Source organism: Herpailurus yagouaroundi, unplaced genomic scaffold (genome assembly GCF_014898765.1).
Source record: "Herpailurus yagouaroundi ecotype Mexico unplaced genomic scaffold, PumYag 189, whole genome shotgun sequence".
NCBI classification, from domain to species: Eukaryota; Metazoa; Chordata; class Mammalia; order Carnivora; family Felidae; genus Herpailurus; species Herpailurus yagouaroundi.
This window is the reverse complement of record NW_024412420.1, coordinates 7856276-7879342: the sequence shown is the minus strand read 5'-3', so window position 1 is coordinate 7879342 and position 23067 is coordinate 7856276. Positions and strand designations below refer to the sequence as shown.

Sequence of the window (23067 nt, the reverse complement as noted above, 5' to 3'; positions counted from 1 at the left end):
TTCCTTTAGTTCTCTATGGTATACAGTAAAGCAATATATAATCCATTTGTGACTACATGTTATTGAAAGGTCTATAAACCATATACAACTTTGAGTTTGTATGAAATTCGGGAATAATTCTTACTACTTACTGTAATTTTTGTAATTTCATAAGGCCTCAGCACAAAACAACTATCAAAGTTCTCATAGACTCTGTTAATAAAAAAGCAATCAAATCAGCAATTCTCAAATACTTATAATTTTTTCTTTTTCCATTCAGTACTACAAAGGGAGAAATTTTAATAATCAGTTAAGTTATATATTTTCATAGTTGCATGGAAAACTTTTTCACTCCCCCAGTGGTTCTTGTGAGATATGGTTAATTTTGGGAAGCTAGAATTATGAGAAATTTCTGCTCTAAACTATAATTCTAATATCTAGCTCTGTTAATTATTACTACTACTGTCCAAATTTAACCAAGATTTTTAGAAGGATTTTTTATAACAAATTGATTTGAAAATTTAATGAAACATATTTATTAATATGATTAATATGATTAATATTAATAATGAAATTATATTCAAACAGGTTATTGACAAGGTGTTTAAAATCAAATTATTTAAAGAACATAACAACAGTAAAAGTACTCATGCCCTAACAGCCACTAAAATATAGTTTAAAGATATACTCCTATAAATATTTTGGTTGAGGTACCTGTGTGCCTCGGTTGGTTAAGCGTCCAACTCTTGGTTTTGGCTCAGGACATGATCATTTTGTGAGTTAGAGCCCTGCATTTAGCTCTGTGCAGACAGTGGGGAGCCTGCTTGGGATTCTCTGTCTCCCTCTCTCTCTCTCTGCCCTTCCCCACTCGTACTGTCTCTCTCAAAATAAATAAACTTCAAAAAATAATAAATATTTTGGTCACTTCTTCAGGTCATTTTATTTATTTACTATTTTGTCATTTTATCACTTCCTCCACTCTAAAGTGAGACAGTTGGCCCCAAGTCAGTCAGTAGTATGTTGTGGTGTTGGGATCGGTGTGTTGGGATCTTTGGCTTTGTGACAGCAGGTCTAGAAATGTACAGCTATTTGGTATTGGAAAGGAAGTGACTCTGTAGTGAAGTCAACACAGAGATGGCAAGTAGAGTTGAATAATTGCTGGGAAGTGTGGCCTGTTCCAATCAAACCATCTTCATGCATTGTCTGTGTTACTGTTTAAAATATTTAGAATTGGACTTTCTATAATTTAAAACAAAATACATTGCTATGTCTTATAAATGATGCTGACACATATAAAAACTGAAGCAATATGATGTTGGTGAAAGAGTTGGAAAAAAAAAAAAAGATGAATAGAACAGAAGAGAGCCCAGAAACCAGCCAAAGGGGACATACAGGAAAGAAACTACTTAAGAAGATTGGGGGAAAAAATTCCAAGACTGATGTTTTCTATTGTACTAAAAGATTTCATAGTATCAAATCAGGTAGAACATTTCCAAATTTATTCTGTGATGTCATTATAATGCTGATTTCAAGAGAAGAAAATTATGACACAGAAAAACTAACTATGGACATAACAAGTTGGATTATATGTTAAAAGGTTTAAAATAAAATATAGGCAAGAAAAATACAGAAATGTGTAAAAGAAAAATATGTCCTAAGTAACTAGCATTTATTTTAGGAAATTAAGGATGGTTTAAAATTTGATGATCTATCACTGAAGTCCACTGCATTAATAAATTTAAAATTAAAAAATAAGACAATTAATAAATTGTTATTGATAGAATTCTTCTGGAATTTGAAAAAATCTCATCAAACAAAAAACAGAGGAAAATTTTATTTGGTTGATAAACATAATAATGTTCAGTGTTGAGTAAACATTTATCACTGAAGAGTCTATCCATTTCAATAGAAATAGACAAACAAGAGTCATTATTCTCCCCAATATGTCTATCAATTAAAATTTTCTAGTAAAAAAATATATATCCACATGTTTTTGTGTTTGATAAGCTGATGCCATAATTTATTTAGAAAAGTTATGGTCAAGTTCGTGAGGACTATTTTGGGAAAAGAAAAGAAAATGTTGTAGTGGTGATATTACTAGATACAAAGGTATAATTGCATGGGAAAATATACAGGAAAAGATACATATATTAGTGAAGTAAACTAATAATATGTGTGTGTATAAATGACATTATAAAATATTATTTTCACATATTAGGAAAAAGATCCTTTAATAAATGAAACAGGGTCTGTGGATTAGAGAAATTTGAAGTACAAAAAAACCAAATGTATTCCACATAAAAATATAAAAAATAAATATGTAAAATTACAAAAGTACTCAAGGAAAATGGGAAAATTTATTTTTATTATCTAGAAATATGGAAGGCATTGTTTCTTAGGACAAGAATGGAAGTCATAAAAAATATTAGTAAATGAGTAGAAACAGTTTTCAAGGTCAATCTGATGTACCTATGAACATTTTTGTGATGAACAAAACCATTAAGCTAGCAAAAGTTACAAAATGAGGTATTTTCAAGGATGTCCATTATAGGATTACAAGCTACCTAAATATCTATCAATACAGGGAATAATTAAATCAATTTTTATACAACCAAAGTGTTCCAACACTATGAGCTAGAAAAAGAATAGTTTATGTTCATATAAACTAAAAGTAAATACTGTCTATGATTTTTTTCACTAAAAATTAGAAATACTTGGAATCACATGATTCCATGATTATAAAAATAATTAAATATTTAAAATATTTTAATGTGCATATTTGAAACTTTAGAGGTATAAACATCAAATTGTTAACCTTTAGTTTTCTTAGGTGGTGTTGGAACAAAACAGGCAAATTAACTTTTTATGGATTACAATGTGTATTTCAACATTTTAAGCAACTGTACTATTTTTGTACTTTTAACATTTTTAAAAATCATGTTTTCTGATATTCTTTCTTATCATTTGTTCCAGATCTTGTAGTTACTGTGTTAAATAGATGTTGCAATAAATATATCAAGGAAATGAAATAAAGTTTTTATTTCAATATAACTACTTGGACAATGTGCTTAAATTCGTAGTAATAAATCAAGTTTCAAATCTTTACCTGTGAGAATTATTGCCTATTAATTTCTATATTGGTAAACTCATTACTGTATGTTCATTTTACTTTACTGCAGTATTTAACAACTGAAATTTTGATCTTGTAGATATTGTATCAATTAATTTCAAATGTGATGACTTGTTTTATTTTTACCCTGTATACCAGTACCAGGCCTATAATTGCCAAAATATCATAAAGTGAAATTCAGATTTTTCATACGATGTGCATCTCATAGCCCAGTTAAATATCAAAATACAATAGAATTTTATATAGAATATATAATTTTATATATAATTTATATATATTACATATATAATATATAGTATATATAATATATACTATATATAGTATATACTATATATATAATATATATATATAATATATATAATATAGTATAGTATTTATTATATATATTATATTATAATATATATATTATATATATATTATAATATAATATATAGTATAATATATATAATATATAGTATATATATAGTATATATAATATATATAGTAAGATATAGAAAGTAAGTTATACATTACTTTAGAAAGTAAGCTATATAGCTAGATAGCTAGATGACTATAGCTATATATATTTTGTTTGTTTGCTTGTTTGTTTGTTTGTTTTTTAGGAAGTAAGATCCTATTACTAACTTCAGATTGACCAATCTACATAATATCCTGGTTTTACTCACATACTCATTTGAGGAAATAAAAACCCGTAAAATTTCATCAACATTTAATTATAATTAAGGAGATCTGGAATAGCATCATCAATTACTCAAACTGCATTCTTTATCTTTAATTTTGTCCATAAACCGTTTTTAAAGTAGACTAGGGACAATAGAAAGTTAAAACACACCAATAATAAATTGATTCACCCTTCTTCTCTAGGCAATATTCTCTCTCTAGAGAGAGAGAGAGAGAGAAAGAGTGCACAAGTCGGGAAGAAGGGCAGAGAGAGAGAGAGAAAGAGGGAGACTCTTAAGCAGTCTCCATGCTCAGCACAGAGCCCAACCCAGAGCTTGATCCCATGACCCCTGGGATCATGACCTGAGCCAAAGTTAAGAGTCAGATGCTCAACCGACTGAGCCACCCAGGTGCGCCTATATGTATATATATATACTTAATATGGGAGTATTCTGTAGCTAGCTTGTGCCTTGCTTAATTCAGCCATCAAGTACACAAAACTGTCAACAAATAAATACTCTGCAGGTGCCCTGAACAGGATCATCCATGTGCACACACTACAATGATGATACTTTGTTTCTAGAATCACATATACTGGAATTTGGTTCATGCATCAAATATACATTAACTGTGTAACTTTGAGTGAATTACATAACCTCTTTAAGCCTTAACTTGTTCATCAGGAAAACTGAACTGATAATGAATAGTATCTAATACATAGGTTGCTTTGGAAATTAAATGAGATTATGCACACGAAGACCCAGTTTATGTCTTGGCATGTCACAAACGGTTAAAACACAAATATCTTCACTCCATTTTGTTCTCACTCTTCCCCAAATCTGATGAATCAAGATCCTAGCAAAATGATCTTCTGAACAAAGGAAAAAAGAGAAAGGAAGGAGCGAGGGAATGGAGGAAAAGGGAGAGAGAACTCTGAGTGCAATCATCAGATTTTTCTGAGATTGACATTCACCAGAACTATTATAATTTCAATATTGCAATTAGTGGTAATTTTTTTTCATCCCACAGAATTCATGAAGGCATTTTATCCTGACCTATAATTGTAACAAGGTAGTCTTTGAAGGCCAGCAGTAATAAATCCATTTTAAAATATCTTTTTATTAGTACTCTCAACAAACCTAAGATGAACTGAACAGCAATTGCAGCTCATTTTACAGACGGGAAATAAAATGAGGTTCTTAGTTATCATAATTTACGTGACATGCTTTACACATTAAATCCCTAATGGCGTCGACTTAAACTTAATTCCCTTGACTACGTGCCTAATCCTTTAATGGTTCTTCCTTCTATTTTCTGTTATTTAGTGTCACTATAGTCAGTGATGGTTTCTTTTTCAGTTTGGCAGCACAGAATTTAGCTATTGGTACAAACTCAAAACAGCTTCTTCCTATTACTGTTGTTGTTGTTGTTGTTTTCCTTAGGTTATTCCAACGTATATTTAAACAAGTATAATTTCCCTGGCTCAAATTAGGGAAGAATCCAACTGACATCTTCTCATAAAAGATTTTCCTCTCTTCAGGTGGCATGAAATCCATTCTTGCCATGGAACCTGAATTTGTAACAGCAATGAAAAGGGTTAAGGGTAAAATAAGATAAAGATTTAAAGGCTAGGTAGACATCCTGGAACCACAAAGTCCTTATTCTCCCAAATCTGTGTCCATATGGCGTGATGGACATTTCAGGGTCAAAGGAACAGAGAAAGCACACTTGTAGAAATGAAACTTAAACCCAACACTGCCCATTATTTTGTAGTAATTAGAGTAAACACGGTTTGCAGAGCTCTGAGACTGGTAATACAGGAGCACAGCAGGCATGTTTTGTCTCTATCTAAGCCTTTCACATAGATTTGTAGACCACTGTAACAATAGAAAATCCTTTGAGATGTGGTTATGTTTTTATTGACATAGTGAACGACCCAGCATCCATGATGTTCTGGCAGAGAATTGATCCCCTCTTAATGCGTTTTATAGAGCCTTGTTTCTTTTCATCACTGTGACTTACTATAGTCTATCTTGAAAGGTAAATATGTACTAGGGCACATTCTTTCTAATAAAAAAAAAAAAAGGCTTAACAATCCTGAATACTTCTTTCTTCCTTATAAATTTCACTTAATACATGTACAAAGGCTAAATTCAATAAGCACTTTTATGCAAGTGCTGAGCAGATCAAAATCTTAAGTGACAATATTAGATATTTAAAATAAAAACAGATTAGGTCTACCTAAGCTTGTAAATCATTCTCACCAGTATATATGTAAACAAACAAATATTCCTAATATTCCTCTCTACCATTAATTCTTGAATGTCCTATACATTGATAATTTGAAAAATCTATCAAGCAGAATTTAGTATATCTTCCTTTATTTTCTCATCCTTATATATCACTGTGTATTTAATTCTCTTTAATATAATGAAAATACATTTTCTTTATTTTAATAGGGCATGTCTGGATGACCAAATCAATTCTTTAAAACCCTAAAAATAAAAGTTAAAGCATATACTGTGTATCCAAATATATTTGCATATAGACCACTTGCTAAGCTTGGACTACCCATACATTAAAATTTGGCAAATAACCCATCTTCAAATGAAAAAAAAAATTGTTGTTTTTTTTTTTTTTTAATGTGGGCACCTCCAACTTCGTGTAAGAATAAGAAGCAACCACAGCCAGCTTTTTGGAAATCTGTTCAACTATAATTTCCATTTTTTTCTATCCATTACGTTTCCAAATTTGAATGCCTGACAAATGCCTTCTCAAAGGGTAGAACATTTCCGCTTATTTTGCTTTCCAACTGCACACAACTTTTCAACACCCCCCCCCATTAATAGGCCTTATTCGAAATTGTTTTTGTTGAATTCATTTATTTTTGACTAAGTTTCTTCACTGAAGGATATAAACCCTTGTCGAAAGGGTCAGTTTCCACACTGAAGCTCTCAAGTACCTAATGTATGATCAGCCAGAGAAGCAATACTGAGATTACTTCAATAAATATGCTCAAGTTCAAGCAGTACCCATCCCCAAGCTCAAGGCTAGCTCATGTTTAGCACAACAACAACAACAAAAAAGCTGGTCTGCGATTGGAGCCTTGCATCAGGCACCTTAGGGAATAAGATCTATGAAGTACACAGAGATTTACAATTAACAGAGACCAACTCTATGTACAGTTCCCTTTTGGAGTATCAAGTAATGTCAGTAATAGCTTCACAAACCCATTTTCAAAGGTGGCTGCGTATTCTTGACTTCTCTTCTAAATGCTGGCACTTAGCATTATAAACAATTATATTTCAAATTTAAATGCAATATTCTGTGCTTCTAATTTTATTCTGAGTGTGTTTTCTGTTTTTCTGGGAGATACTGGGGACATGAGGATGATGATGATGATGATGGTGTCAATAATGACAGTGATAACAAAAGTTATCTTTGCCTTAGCTGATACTAGTTTACCAACCAGTTACTTATATTTTTGCTAATGACCCCCAAACCTGTAGGGCAGGCATTAATGTACTCATTTTGTATATAAGTAAACTTAATTTCAGAGTTAGAGTAACTTTGCTCAAAGTCCCAAGATAACAAACTTCAAGTTCAAGCTTTTTATACTATATCCCAATTCCTTTTATCTCTGGGAAGCTTCAGATTGTGGAACGAAGCCTCCTCCAGAGAAAGACACTCAAAATGTTGAGTAGGGATTTACCATGTGTCCATGCGTGCCTAATACTGTCTAAGTAGATGGGGAGCGTCGATGAAACATTCAATATGATCATCCTTTTTTTTGTGAGTTAAATGAAGATGATCTTGCTTTGGGAACAAATTAGAGGACTCTTGAAAACAGCACATGATGAAAATACAAATCAGATTAAGAGAATTCAGGTATTAAACCTTAAACCCCTGAGGACAGGGATGAAGCCTAAATCATCTTTTTGTTGCAGAGAATGTAGCAGTTTCTCTACAAAGGTAGTTGTTTATTGAATGAATGTATGATTGAGTGAAAGTGAACCTCAGTGGCATTCTACTAAGGCATGACTACTGTTCAGTCATCACTCCAGTTAGTGCCCCAGTCCTGACAATCCTGACAACATTGTCTTCTCAATCTTTTTTGAATATATCCCTTTCATGTGTCTTCTGTCAGTTATAGACTCACACAGAGCAAAAAACAAACCATCCAACAAACAGCAACAAACAACTCAAGTAGCTCCCACCAATAAACAAAAATAACTCGAAATTTTTATTCAAGAATTCACACCAGGGGCACTTGGGTGGCTCAGTTGGTTAAGTATCCGACTTTGGCTCAGGTCATGATCTCATGGCTTGTGAGTTCAGGCCCCACATCAGGCTCTGTGCTGACAGCTCAGAGCTTGGAGCTTGCTTCCGATTCTGTGTCTCCCTCTTCTGCCCTTCCCCTGCTCACACTCTGTCTCTCTCTCCTTCAAAAATAAGTAAACATTTAAAAAGTTAAAAAAAAATTCATACCAACTGAAATAGGACTCATATCACCTTCTCTATTTTTCTTGGAACATAAGGCCAACTTGTTTTTATCTTTTATAAATCCCTGTAATTTCCATCTTCACACTGTTTTTGAATCTTTGAATCAGTTGCCTGTATTTTTAAATTTTTAGATTTCACAGGCCATCTGAATTTATGGCTTGCTTTTGAAAAATTAGATGTTGCTACGCTGAGTCCTTCTCTGAAGTGTAAAACTGAGATCCTATGGTCTTGCTTAGATGAAGTACGCACTCTCCAATTCAGCCTTATTTCCACTATTCAATTTGTGTCTGCATCACTGAGGCCAAAAGTCACATCCACACTAGGGCTAAAATAAAATATTTCCTGCCCCAGACACACTCACTTGAGTCTGTGACTGTTGCTTTCTACAGATGATCCCCTTCAACTTCCAGCTGGTCCTGCGATTATTTCCTACTTTGGTGCTGGCCCACATTCATTCTAGCATCTTAGATCTGTGGCTTTAGGCAAATTAACAGTGTTGAGCTTCAGTCTCTGACTATAATGTGACCTAGTAGGCTTGCCTGCCTTTTAATATTACTGTAAACATTAAGTGAGATGTTTCTCATTAAGCACTGAGGACTTTGTTGGACACTTAGTAAATGCTCTCAGTACATACTAACTTCCTTTGGTGATGATGATGCTAATGATCTGTAGTTTTTCCATAGCCATATGTAAAAATCAACTGACATGGGAATTCCCTGGTAGGGTAGAGTGAAAGTAACCTGGGATAAGTATAGAGGCATAAAGAGGGATACAGCCAGTCCCACTGAAATCACTTCTGAATTTATAAATATAAGATAATAGAGAAGACCATTTAAATTTTTTTTTCAACGTTTATTTATTTTTGGGACAGAGAGAGACAGAGCATGAACGGGGGAGGGGCAGAGAGAGAGGGAGACACAGAATCGGAAACAGGCTCCAGGCTCTGAGCCATCAGCCCAGAGCCTGACACGGGGCTCGAACTCACGGACCGCGAGATCGTGACCTGGCTGAAGTTGGACGCTTAACCGACTGCGCCACCCAGGCGCCCCAGAGAAGACCATTTAGAAATAAGAGATGAAGTGAAATGTTGTCTCGACCTATATACAGACAGAGAATGAAAAAGAGTGGGCCAGAAACAGGTTCAGAGAAGGGAGCCAGGCTGATACACTGGGGCAGCGTGGGAGCATGGGCTCTGTGTTATAGAACTATATTGATAAGAAATCAGAGATGACAGAACATTGTCTCTGCTCTTCTTAGAACCAGCCTTCTAATAACTGTAGTTAGGACAAGAGGGAAATTCCGCATAAGGTTTATCTTCCTAGTAGTGTACTCTCACAGGCGATGAGGACAAATGTTTCTAACCTCTTCATGCATCCTTCAGCTTCTTGCGTTTATATGAAATCCATTTGACACAGAATAATAATAGCTGACATTTATTAAGCATTTTCTATGGACCCATTCTAAGCTCATTATGTATTTTGATCATTTAATATTCATGATCCTATGAGTCATAGCAAAGAAATAAAATAGTGATGTGGAGAGTGAGGGAGGCTTGGGTCTTAGAGTTTGACAGCTGGGGTGGAGACAGACATTGATGGCTAAGAGTCAGTGATAATCAAAATAGATTTGTTCGCTACAATTGACAGGTTCAGATATTTTATTTGATGTTAGGAGAGAGGTGGTTAGGGGGATAAGGGAGCCTAATATGATTCTAAGATTTTTCGTTAGGATGTGTTGATGCATGTAAATGTCATTATGGAATAGAGTGAATTCAGGAGGAAAAAGCAGGGTTGTGGAAGTAAGACATGAATTCAGACATGAACACATTGATTTTGAAGAGCTTATGGACAATGAAATGCATATGTCTAATATTGCTTTGACTGGCTGATTTCTGATATAAGGTGTAGACAGTTTCTTAGTACGAATATTGGCTTCGAGTTGTTACATCATGGCCTGCACACCACCAGACTTCCTATAACCTTGACCTTGGGCAAGTCATGTGATTAGAAAATGGTGATTATAATGCCTACAAAGTAGACTCTTTTAAGAATAACTGACATGTGATGGCTCTGAATAAATGTTATTTCATCAGTGTGATTATTTTTTAAAAAATCATGGAAACTATATTAGACAATAAATGAGCTCCTATTAGGTACTAGAAAACATGGCTGGAATTATAAGATGTATTCAAGACATACCCTAGATATTTTAGTGTGGGCTTAAGGCACAAATATTTAATATTATTGCTAACAGCTTTATTAATGAAGCCCCATTTTCTCAACCCTCATTATATATTAAAATCACATGGAGACTTTTCTTTAAGCCCAACCCCTAACCCAGAGTCTTTAAACTAAAATCCCTGGGAATGATTGCATGTGCTGTCAGTGTTCTGAACCACCTGCACAGCCCATACCATTAACCTGGTTGGGGTCATTTAAAAAGAAAAAAAGCCATTAATGAAGTTGCTTGTACTGTTTCTCTTGATTAGTGATGAGGCTTTGAATAATTTGTATCCCAAGATTTGTAGCAAGTGATTTTCTGTTTTTCAGGCTTCCTTCTAGAGAACAGAATTATTCTTAAAAACAAAACAAACAAACAAACAAACAAAACGCTTAGCCTTATGATATTTGAATCTGACTTCTACCTTCAGGCCTCCTTTCCCAGTTTTAAAGAAACAGAACTTCATTTCTTTCTAATGTGAAATGCTCTTATGATGCACTCCCTTTCCACCTTTGCCAGGTCGCTTTGAATAAAATGCAGATGCAGGAAAAGAACTTCCCAGAAAGACAAAGCAGGGAATGTATCCAGGGTATGGTTTCTTTGACAAAGCAGATTAAAAGACTTCTTTTTAGGCTTAGAAGAAGACAGAGAAAAGAAGTAGACTGGCCTTTCATTGATTCCCAACCACTTTGTGACTTAGAGCCTAGATTCTCATTCCACTCCAGTTTGTAAATATACAGAATATGTTAAATCATGTTTGTACCACCTTACAGGAAAATTTAAAGATTTTTTGAGATGCGTTTTTTATAAATTCCACGATCATGTGTCTTTGCATAATACCCATTATGGACTCTGCCCTACTTATGCAGCATAGAAAAGGATTGAATTTACATTATTTGACACATATCCCATATTACTATATTGTCATTTGATGAAAATCCTTAATGCTATCATGAATCACTATTGTCTCTTTTTCTCCCCCAGCTTTACTGAGGCATAATTGACATGTAACAATGTGTAAGTTTAAGATAGACAATGTGATGATTTGGTACATCAGGGAAATGTTTGCCACAATAAGGTTAACTTAACACATCCTTCACCTCACATAATTACAATATTTTTAAAAAATTTGTGATGAGAACAGTACAGGCCTACTCTCGTAGCAATTCTTAAATATACACTACAGTATTGTTCATTATAGTCACCATACTGTGCATTAGACCTCTGGAACTTACTCATTTTACAACTAAGAGTCTACATCGTTTGACTAACATCTCTACATTTTCTCGACCCCAGTCCCTCAAAACCATCAATCTGTTCTCTGTTTCTAGGATTTTGATGTTTTAAGATTCCACATATAAGTGACGTCAGACAGTGTTTCTCTTTGTCTTTCTAATTTATGTCACTAAGCATAATGCCGTCAAAGTTTATCCCTGTTGTCACAAATGGCAGGGCTTCCTTCTTTATGCCTGAATCATATTTCGTTATAAAAAAATACTATATCTTTGTCTATTCATGTGTTGAATGAAACTTAGGTTGTTTATAAGTCTTGGCTATTGTGAATTATGCTTCAATGAACATGGGGGTGCAGATATCTCTCTGAGATCCTAACTTCATTTCCTTTCAGAGCTGAGATTGCTGAATCATATGGTACTTCTATTTTTTTAAATGTTTATTTATTTATTTATTTTTGAGAGAGAGAGAGAGAGAGAGAGGAGAGAGAGAGAGAGGGAGAGAGGGAGAGAGAGAATCCAAAGCAGGCTCTGGAAGCCTGATGTGGGGTTTGAACTCATGAACCATGAGATCATGACCTGAACCGAAGTCAGATGCTCAACCAACTGAGCCACCCAGGTGCCCCTGGCACTTCTATTTTTCATTTTTTGAGAAATTCCATACTGTTTTCCGTAGTGACTTTGCCAATACATATTCCTTCCAATAGCACACTAGGATTCTCTTTTCTCCACATCTTCACCAGTGCTTGTTGTCTCTTATTCTTTTTTTTATTAATTTTTTAATTTTAATTCCAGTATAGTTAATATTATCATATTGGTTTCAGGTGTACAATATAGTGATTGAACAATTTTGTACATCATTCAGTGCTCATCATGACAAGTACACTCCTTTAACCCCTTCACCTACTTCACTCATCCTTCCTGCCACCTCCCCCTCTGGTAACCATCAATTTGTTCTCTATAATTAAGTGTCTGTCTCTTGGTTTTCTCTCTCTCTCTCTCTCTCTCTCTCTCTCTCTCTCTCTCTCTTATTTCTTCCTTTTCTCATTTGTTTTGTTTCTTAAATTCCACATATGAGTGAAATCCTATGGTATTTGTCTTTCTCTGACTGATTTCGCTTAGCATAATACTCTCTAGCTTCCTCCATGTTGTTGCAAATGGCGGGATTTCATTATTTTTATGGCTGAATGATATTCCATTGTAAATATATACCACAATATGTACCACATCTTCTTTATCAATTCATCAGTTCATGGACGCTTTCATAAGTTGGCTATGGTAAATAATGCTGCTATAAACATGAGGGTGCATGTATCACTTTGAATTAGTGCCTTTGTAGTCTTTGGGTAAATAGCTGGTAGTGCAATTGCTGGGTTTCTGTTTTTCACTTTTTGAGGAACCTCCATACTGTTTTCCAGAGTGGCTGTACCAGTTTGCATTCCCACCAACAGTGCATGACGGTTCCTTTTTCTCCACGTCCTCGCCAATACTTGTTATCTCATTTGTGTGATAGTAAGAATCTAAAAGATGTTAGATAATATCTCATTCTGGATTTCACTGGCGATTAGTGAGGTTGAACACCTTTTCAGGCACTTATTAGCCATGGTATGTCTTTGGAAAAAATGTCTATTCACATCCTTTGTGCATTTTTAATTGGATTTTTTTTTTGCTATTAAGTTATATGAATTCCTTATATATTTTGGATATTAACTCCTTATGAGATATATGGTTTGCAAACACACTCCTGAGGCCACAGGTTCTCACCAGGGGTGCACGACAGTGTAGGCCAGAGGGCCTACTGCAGGTGCAAAACTGGGGGAGCTAAGCTGCTCGTGAGCCCAGTGGTATAGGCCAGTGACAGGACACAGGGCCAGATCTGGGTTCACAAGCAACTTTCTGGGCCCTTGCTGTCAAAGTGCACTCTGATGACTAAAGGGTCTTGACACAGGTATGGATGTGGCATGGAAGCCAGTGACGGGAATCAAGCCAGCAGAGTGCAGGTGCGTAGGTGGAGAGGCTAGTGCTGAGCATACCAATTGTGTTGAGGGTCTGTGTGGGTGGGGGTCTAGGTTGGCATCTTGCACTCAAGCAGCTACAGAGGTTCAGGCTGGCTGCCCAGTGAGGATCATGAGCTCCAGTTGGACATGGACAAGAAGGACAAAGGAGGGAGCAGGTGGAGGGTTGGAGGGGGGCAACTCAGGTGACTGGCATCTGTGAATGTGAAAAACAGAAGGGTGAAAACTGGTGAAATCTGCAGGTCCTCAGCATCTGTGCTGGCCTTTGCTTTCTTCAATGGTGAAAACTGCTGGGGTTTTCTGTAGAGCAGGTCACTGGGGACTGGAGTCACTTTTACTGATCGACTAGTACCAGTGGCCTCTACTCTTTTCTCTTGTTCCTAGCAATGTCTACAAGTCTAGCTTTGCAGGTCTTGCGGTGGAGTGAACCAAAGCCATCCTTTGTGTATTGTCCTAAAAGGCTGGGCTGGCTGCACATTCACCACAGTGAAAGGAGCTCTTCCTAGCTGAGGTGTTAGCTTTTCGTGCTGAGCAGTGCCAGTCTGGAGGATGGGATGCTGTAGGCAGAATGGGACTCTTGTTCCTTCCCTTTTGTGTAGTTATTCTCTGATTTATTATTCCACTGTGTTGCTGAAGTTTCCTAAGTGGACTTCTGAGCTTTCCCAGAACTGTTTTTGTTTGTGGATAGCTGTCTAATTATTGGTCTTTGTGGGGACCATCCTGACTGGGGTCTTCTTCACCACAGTCTTGGTGAAATTGCCACTCAAAAATTTCAAGAATTACAATTCCAATATTTAATGATGTAATAAATTTTGTAAAGATCAGATATTTACATTTTTTTTCAGATCTTCCATGGGCCTTGAGTGATGAATATAAGGATAATCCAGGTGAGACTGGAAACAGCATGCACATAGGTATTCTCCACCATGGCTGTGGATTAGAATTACCTCTTATCACCCCACCCCAACATAGGGGAGCTTTTACATTTATCATAGCTTAAGGCTTCCCCTAGATTAAACATGTTTGAGATGAGTCTCAGACAATAATTTGTTTTACAAATTCTCCAGTTGATTCTGTATGTACAATATTAGGTTTGAGAATCCTTGAGTTAGATCAAGGTGCATGCTGGTAATAGAGGAAGGAGTGGAGATAAGTAGAAAAATAGCCAGCATGGAGGCAGGTGCATAAGCACTGAAGTATCAGGTGAAGAAATGGAGGCCATACTGTAAGGAGCATAATTATAGCATAAAAGAAGAGTCAGTGAGGTTTCAATAGAGATTGGTAAGGTTTATAAAGACCAGCATGAGGGACAGCAGATCAAGAATATTAGAGGATTTGGTTCCTAAGTTTAAGCATGGAGAACCTTGGGAATTAAATAGTCATTGACAAAATTATGAATGAGAGTCCTATTTCACAGGTGAAGTGGAAAAGCTTCCAAATAGTAGAAAAATCTAGGGTTCTGAAGCCTGGTAGATGGCTAATTATAGTGAAATAATTTATAAGAGATAATTTTAAAAGTCAGAGATTAGAAATCAGTCCTTTAAGCATGGAATGAAGTTTTATTTGGAGTAAAGATGCCATTGATTTTGTAGAACTTTGAATAATTTGCTACATTAAAAACTAAAGCACTGAAATCAAACTGTGAAAAGCATCTGTATGAAGCCCATAGGGTCTTAAAATAGTCAATTTTAACAGAGGCAACTTAAAAGTGGAATATATTAGTTTTTCCATACATTTCTTTAAGATTTTGGAGGTGTAGCACTTCCAAAATCTTGCCCCTCTTTCAATATATTTAGTTCTTTATTCTTCGTTTGATTCAAATGACTGGAAAAGTCAGTGGGTATTATAAAATAATAATAAGGAGAAAATGGTAGAAAAATGATTAAGATGTGAGAACAAGCTTCCTGCAAGTGAACACATGGTCTTGTGACCTGTGAAGTTAAACCCTCTGTACCAGGGATCACCACATCTCATTGTGAGCCTTTTTAACTTAAACCACACTGCATGCCATCAGTGGATTTTGAAACTGTACAAACCATAGCTGTTGATGAATAATAGCTTACCAAATGATGTTCAGCTTCTTCAGTTTGATGACTTTATTCTCCAGCCAATTGTCTTACTGTTAAAACAGTAAATATATCAATTTTATAGTTTGAAAAATAGAGAAAAAAAATCAAACATTAGTCTACCACCCCAAGTTACTTTGATGTTTCTAATGACTCTATTTTCTGCGATTTTGGACATAATTGAAACTATGCTCTACTAACAACGTTACTTCTTGCTATTTTCCATAGTGTTATTTTCTATCTTAGTGTTTGCATAATCAGCATTTTAATCACTATACAATATTCCATGTTTTGGCTCACCTGTTACTGGGCATTTAAGTTCTTTACCTATTAAAACATTAACTCCTGGGGTGCCCGGGTGGCTCAGTCAGTTAAGCATCCTACTCTTGATTTTGGCTTAGGTCACGATCTCACAGTTTCATGAGGTCGACTCTGCATCAGGCTGTGTACTGATGTGGAGCCTGCTTGGGATTCTCTCTCTCTCTCTCTCTCTCTCTCTCTCTCTCTCTCTCTCTTTCTTTCCCCCCTCTCTCTTTACCCCTCCCCTGCTCACACAGTCTCTGTCTCTCTCAAAATAAATATATAAACTTAAAAAAATTAAAAAAAACATTAACTCCTTAAATATATTTTTAAGATAGTTTATTTGTCAAATTGGCTAATATACAGTGTGTACAGTATGCTCTTGGGTTTTGGGGTAGATTCCCGTGTTTCATCGCTTACATACAACACCCAGTGCTCAGCCCAACAAGTGCCCTCCTCAATACTTATCACCCATTTTCCCCTCTCCCCCCCCCCATCCACCCTCAGTTTGTTCTCTGTATTTAAGAGTCTCATGGTTTGCCTCTCTCCCTCTCTTGTTTGGAACTAATTTTTTCTCCTTCCCTTTCCCCATGGTCTTCTATTAAGTTTCTCAAGATCCACATATGAGTGAAAACATATATCTGCCTTACTCTGACTGACTTATTTCACTCAGCATAATACCTTCCAGTTCCATCCATGTTGCTGCAAATGGCAGAATGATTTCATTCTTTCTCATTGCCAAGAAGTGTTCCATTGTATATATAAACCACATCTTCTTTATCCATTCATCAGTTGTGGACATTTAGGCCTTTCCATAATTTGGCTATTGTTGAAAGCGCTGCTATAAACATTGGGGTACATGTACCCCTGTGAATCAGCACTCCTATTTACTTTGGATAAATTCCTAGTAGTGCTATTGCTGGGCCACAGGGTAGTTCTATGTTTAATTTTTTGAGGAACCTCCACACTGTTTTCCAGAGTGGCCGCACTAGTTTGCATTCCCACCAGCAGTGCAAGAGGGTTGCTTTTTCTCCACCTAGCCAGCATCTGTTGTTTCCTGAGTTGTTAATTTTATCCACTCTGACCAGCACAAAAACAGACACATAGACCAATGGAATAGAATACAGAACCCAGAATTGGACTCACAAATGTATGGCCAACTAATCTTTGACAAAGCAGGAAAGAGCATCCAGTGGAAAAAAGACAGTCTCTCTAGCAAATGGTGCTGGGAGAACTGGACAGAAACACCTAGAAGAATGAAACTAGACCACTTTCTTACACCATACACAAAAATAAACTCAAAATGGATGAACGACCTAAATGTGGGACAGGAAACCATCAAAATTCTAGAGGAGAAAGCAGACAACAAACTCTTTGACATCAGCCACAGCAATTTCTTGCTCAACACATCTTCAAAGGCAAGGGAATTAATAGCAAAAATGAACTATTGAGACCTCATCAGGATAAAAAGCTTCTGTACTGCAAAGGAAACAATCAACAAAACTAAAAGGCAACCAATGGAATGGGAAAAGATATTTGCAAATGACATATCGGATAAAAGGTTAGTATCCAAAAATCTATAAAGAACTTACCAAACTCAACACCCGAAAAACAAATAATCCAGTGAAGAAATGGGCAGAAGGCATGAATAGACACTTCACTAAAGAAGACATCCAGATGGCCAACAGACACCTGAAAAGATGCTCAACGTCACTCCTCATCACGGAAATACAAATCAAAACCATACTGAGATACCTCCTTAAATATTTTTAAATTTTAATCTAGTGTTTATAATCAGGCAATATGTAAACACAAATCAACAACAATTTTTAAAAGCACTATAGTGACCCTTAGCAGATTTAATACATCTTTGATGTGTATTCATTAAATATATAAATACATAAAAAATAAAAGGACTGTGGTGAACATCATCTTCAGATCATTTTTAAAATACTACTTGCTATTAATATTTCAGGAGAGGCAGGGGGGTGGAGAGATGGAGAGAGACAAGAATGTGCACTATGACTTAAGAATCTGAAGCTCAGTTCTCATGAAAAATTCTAGACATTTGTACAGCTCCCTCTGTTTAGTATTTCTGGGAATCCCCAAGGAATGGCCTAGGTGAGTCCGCAAATCAACCAGGCTGTTGTATACTGTTGCAGAAACTCATAGCCTTTGAAACTGATGTGACCACAGCCACTGTCAATCACCTTCGGGCTAGCAGGACTAGAGGTCTGTTTTCTAGCTGACTTGGGTGGTATAGGAATTTACAGTCAGTAAAACATGCTCTTGAAACTTATAGTGTCATGTCAGCTAGACAATATATTTTGAAATAAGAAGGATAATCTCTCTCCCTGTGTGTGAAGCTCAATTATTGAAAAGACCCCAAAGCCAGGTGGCTTGGGGTCTGAGATGCTACAGGTGTAGTTTCCACTGTAACTACAGCAATGTGAAGAAAAATTAATTATTGTTTAAGAGCTATAGCTAACCTGGCTCACAAAGCCAGACAGATTGCTTCAAGATAGATGTATTTTTCATAAACCTTGTTAACTCTTCTAGAATGCTGCCTTCTAATTATTATTTACATTTATAATGAATGTCTCTATTTGTGGAGCCTGACGGGAGGCTCTATCCCACCACCCTGGGATCGTGACCTGAGCTGAAATCAAGAGTCGGAGACTCAACTGACTGAGCCACCCAGGCGCCCCTGTCTTTCTATTTAATAAAAATAAATAGAATGGATTGAAGATTGTAGTTTTGGTACAACACTGTTTTATGATCTTCACGAATTTCTGTAGTACTGAGAGAAATCATTTTATGTGATGGTATTTAACAATTAAGATCAATATTTGAGCTTATTTGATATACTGCATAAGCTTCTCACAGGAAATATGTTAGTCCAGATCCTCTTATAGGACTCTATATCACATGTTTACGGAATTTTCTTCACACCCTTGATGTTTTGAAAGACATTAGTAACTAACACAACTATCAAAAATAAACAACAACAACAACAAAAAGAAAAAAAATCTAGTAGTTGTGCTTATTGAAATAAAGATGCTTAATATTCTGGACACATAGGTCTTTGTCTATTGAATTTTTAAAAATGTATTCTTTTGAAGTTTCAAGCTTGAATACATTTTGAAAAATAGATATGTAGTTTTATACACATCTTTGGCTTTGCTTACCTATCAAATTTCCCCCACATTAAATTTGATGAAAATTGTGCATAGCTTTTGTATTGCTACTGCATACTCTTTCTAGAATGTACTTAAATGCCAAAAATAATTTTATAATACAGAGTAACAGCATTATTTGAAATAATGAAAGGCAATTTTGAACTTGTGAAGTTAGTTTTTTCATTGTTTCCTGACAGCAGAAGACAAACAACGACTGATTATGCTAACAGTGCCATCATCAATCAGAATTTCTTGAATTAGCTTTAATAAGTGAATAAGAATACTCAGACTAGGCACTGTTAATACAGAAAGGACTGCTTGTAATTTTGTTTGTTTCTTAATAGGATAAATTTCCATCTTCTCCTTAACCTTCTTGGTCTCATTATTTTGTAATTATTTTTGCCCTAAAATTATAATTGTTAAAGATAAAATTCAATATATTCTTGTCTTAAAAAATCACAATTTTCAAATTAATAGAGGAAAATTAATTCCTTCCAATTGAAAATAAAATAATATCTGTTTACTGTAGACACCCACTGGCTTAGGAAATAAACACAGCATTCATAAGGAACTTAAAACAGTTCAAAAGCTTGCAGAGGAGAATTTATGAATTTAAGATCAATGTAATAAATGCTACATTATACTATGAATATTGTGTTACAGAAGTGTAAATGTGGACTCAGTTTTTAAACTGGTAGTACAAAATGGAACTTTGCAAGAAAAAAATAATGTGAGGTCGAAAACATGAGCAATCCTTTTGGAAGAAGAAATCTGTAATAAGGATAATTCCAGAAGGGAACAAAAACAATAAAAGAAATGGAAACCTGAGAACATATACAATTTGCAAAATGTGAATTAATTGGAATGATGAGGTTTTAACAGGTAAGGAGACAGTTGACTTAAATAGCAGGACCAAAAAGACAAAAGTGGGGCATTTTATAGACCTTATATACATACTAAGGTGTTTGGACATTATTGCATCATTAAGTTATTCTGTGGTGAATCACCAAATATTTTTGGAAATAGGGTGTGCTTTAGAAATACAGCTGTCATTGCCAGGTAGAAGGATTGGAGGATTTACACACTTACGGTTTTGAAAATAATATCTACATTGAGGTGCTAAAGACTTGTAGAGTCTGCTAAAATAAACACACCCTCTAATCTCAAAGGCTTAACAGTAAAGAGTATTTCCTTTTTACTCAAACTTCAATGCACCTAGGTCAAAAAGTAGACTTCTATATCATTATTCAAAGATTTTTTTGTAGCTATGTTCATTAAGAATATTGGCTTATAATTTTCTTTCTTGTTCTGCTCTTGTCTGACTTCAATGTCAGGATAATGCTGGTCTCATAAAATGAGTTTGAAAGTATTTCCTATTCTTCTATATTTTGGAAGAGATTGAGAAAGCTTGTCATCTTCTTTAAGTGTTTGGTAAAATTCACCAGTGAAACCACCTGGTCCCTGGATTTTCTTTCCTGTGAGATTTGGATTACTGATTCAATCTCTACTCAGTATTTGTTAAGATTTTTTATTTCTTCATGATTCAGTCTTGGTAGGTTGTATGTTTCTAGGAAGTCCACCTTGGAGTCTTTCCCACTGGAGAAATTGTGGTCCCAGCGGGTTCTCTGGGTGTGGTGACACCTGACTGGGTGTGGTGCTGTGCTGGCCCACGGGGAGAAGCAATGTATTCAAAGTGAAACTGTGTTTGTTCTACTTACAATGCAATTCCTTTCCATCTCTGGTCAAGGAGGTGTTTCCACCTCCCCTCTGACTTCTGGAATTTTCACAACGTTGTTTTATCTATAGGTAGCTATTAGTTGTGCTTCTTGTGAGGTGGATGGATGTTGAGAATAACCTAATGCACCATCTTGATGGTGTCACTTCCCACTCTGCTTATGATAAAATCAGTACACTGCAACAAAGTCTCATGAATTTTTCTAATAATTTAAGACATTTGATTTCATTAATTTGAGAAGCTGATGATAAAGACAGAAAAGTCTCCTTACAAATTGGAGAAATCAGAAAATGCTCTTTCACCAGAAGAACTTTTCCCACCTATACTGGGAATAAGAAAATAGATGTTTGTTTTGTGTGTGTGTGTGTGTGTGTGTGTGTGTGTGTTCTGAGAGAGAGAGAGATGGAGGGAGTGGGGCAGAGGGAGGGAGAGAGAGAGATAGAGAGACAGAGAAAGAATATTAAGCAGACTCCATGCTCCAGGTGTGGAGCCTGATGGGGGCTCAATCCCACATCTCTAGGATCATGACCTGAGCCAAAATCAAAAGACAGAAACTCAACTTACTGAGTTGAGTAACCCAGGCACCCCAGAAACTAGATGATTTTAGAACCAGATAAAGGAATGACATTTTTCAAGGAAAAAAAGATTTGCTTGAAGAAAATCTTGGAAACAATCTTATTTATAGAAAAGAAAGAGAAGTAAAATTATTAAGAAGGGATAAACCAGGACTTACACACACACACACACACACACACACACACACACCCTGCGTGCACGTGCACGCTCAAGACTGGTCAGTACCGCTAAATGAAGAGAGGTCAAGTAGATTTAATACTAAAGATATGACATAGGATTTGGTAATTAGTAAATAATTGTTGACAATTGAAACAAAATATTTACGAGGACAGTGTTCTTAGAAATCCTATTATGGGTTGATGATGTAGTAGGAGGTGAGAAAATAAAGGTGGTGATATCAATTATCAATATAACTGGTTTCCTTTCTGCCTGCACAATGCTTCTCCTACTGCTACTATGCACCTGAGTTCATACTGCTGTCTGCAACTCTACTCCATTACCATAGGGGTCTTTATAGCCTCTTCTTGTATCTAATCTGTAATCTCTCACACCCACATTGAGATACACAGCTCCCACCACCTATCATCCATTCACTGAATCATTCATTCGCAATATAGGTGTATAGCAGTATCAAAACTTTTAACATGTGCTCCTTTGGGAAACAATTTCATCAAGTAGAACACAGTGTTTATGTAGTTTCTTTTGCTTTTAGTCTTTCAGACTCCACTGGTTGCTCAAATAACTTAAATCAGGGCTTTTCCCTCTATCCTTTCTGTGAGATTATCTAATGCATTTGTAATACTGTTACATTGTTTTCTCATGGTCTGCATTCCATCCTGGAATTACCCTAAACTTGTGTGTGTGTTTGTGTGTGTGTGTGTGTATGTGTGTGTGTGTGTGTGTGTGTGTGTGTGTATGTTGATTTCATGCACTAAATTTCACTCATTGTGCTGGAAAGTTCCATGAGTTTTAAAAATTCCATTATTGATAACCATTAGTGTGTCCGTAGAATAGATTGTGTGCTAAGAGTGAGAGGTAAATAGATTAGAGATAGGATTTGAGATGTGAAGGTGGTTTTCACAGTTTGGAATAGTCCCTATTTGGATAAGGAAGGGGGATTAACAAAGGAAGCTCAAAAAACAAACACCTGCTGAGTTGCTTCAGGGCTTATGTAAATCTGTAATCATAATGAGTATAATTACAGAGAGGGTGTGGTTTTCCATCCATGACTAGGAGAAAGAAAGAAGGTCAGATGGCTCAACAGCACTGCCAACGAGGGGTCAGCAGTAGAAGGTAAGGAGAGTAAATATATGTAGAGAAGTGGGGAGAAGGTCACTAAGATGATTAACCACGAGATCAGTCCAGGATGGCCTGGGAGGGAATAGCCAGTCTATTATATTCTAATAGACTAAGATGAGCTCAAGTGATTGGAGGTCAGAGATGAGATTAAGAGCAGGTCTGGCTGAGTGGTA

At 35.8% G+C, this 23067-nt stretch overlaps 2 long non-coding RNA genes across 4 annotated transcripts in view; both read left to right on the top strand.

Annotated features, from left to right (window-relative positions):
- LOC121044768 (uncharacterized) overlaps positions 1-23067 on the top strand; it is a 184468-nt gene that overhangs the window by 125202 nt on the left and 36199 nt on the right. The window lies entirely within an intron of this gene.
- Positions 13190-22877, top strand: LOC121044771 (uncharacterized). The gene is made up of 3 exons (XR_005797471.1): positions 13190-13236; positions 14585-14626; positions 22829-22877. It is a non-coding gene; the product is annotated as an uncharacterized LOC121044771 (long non-coding RNA).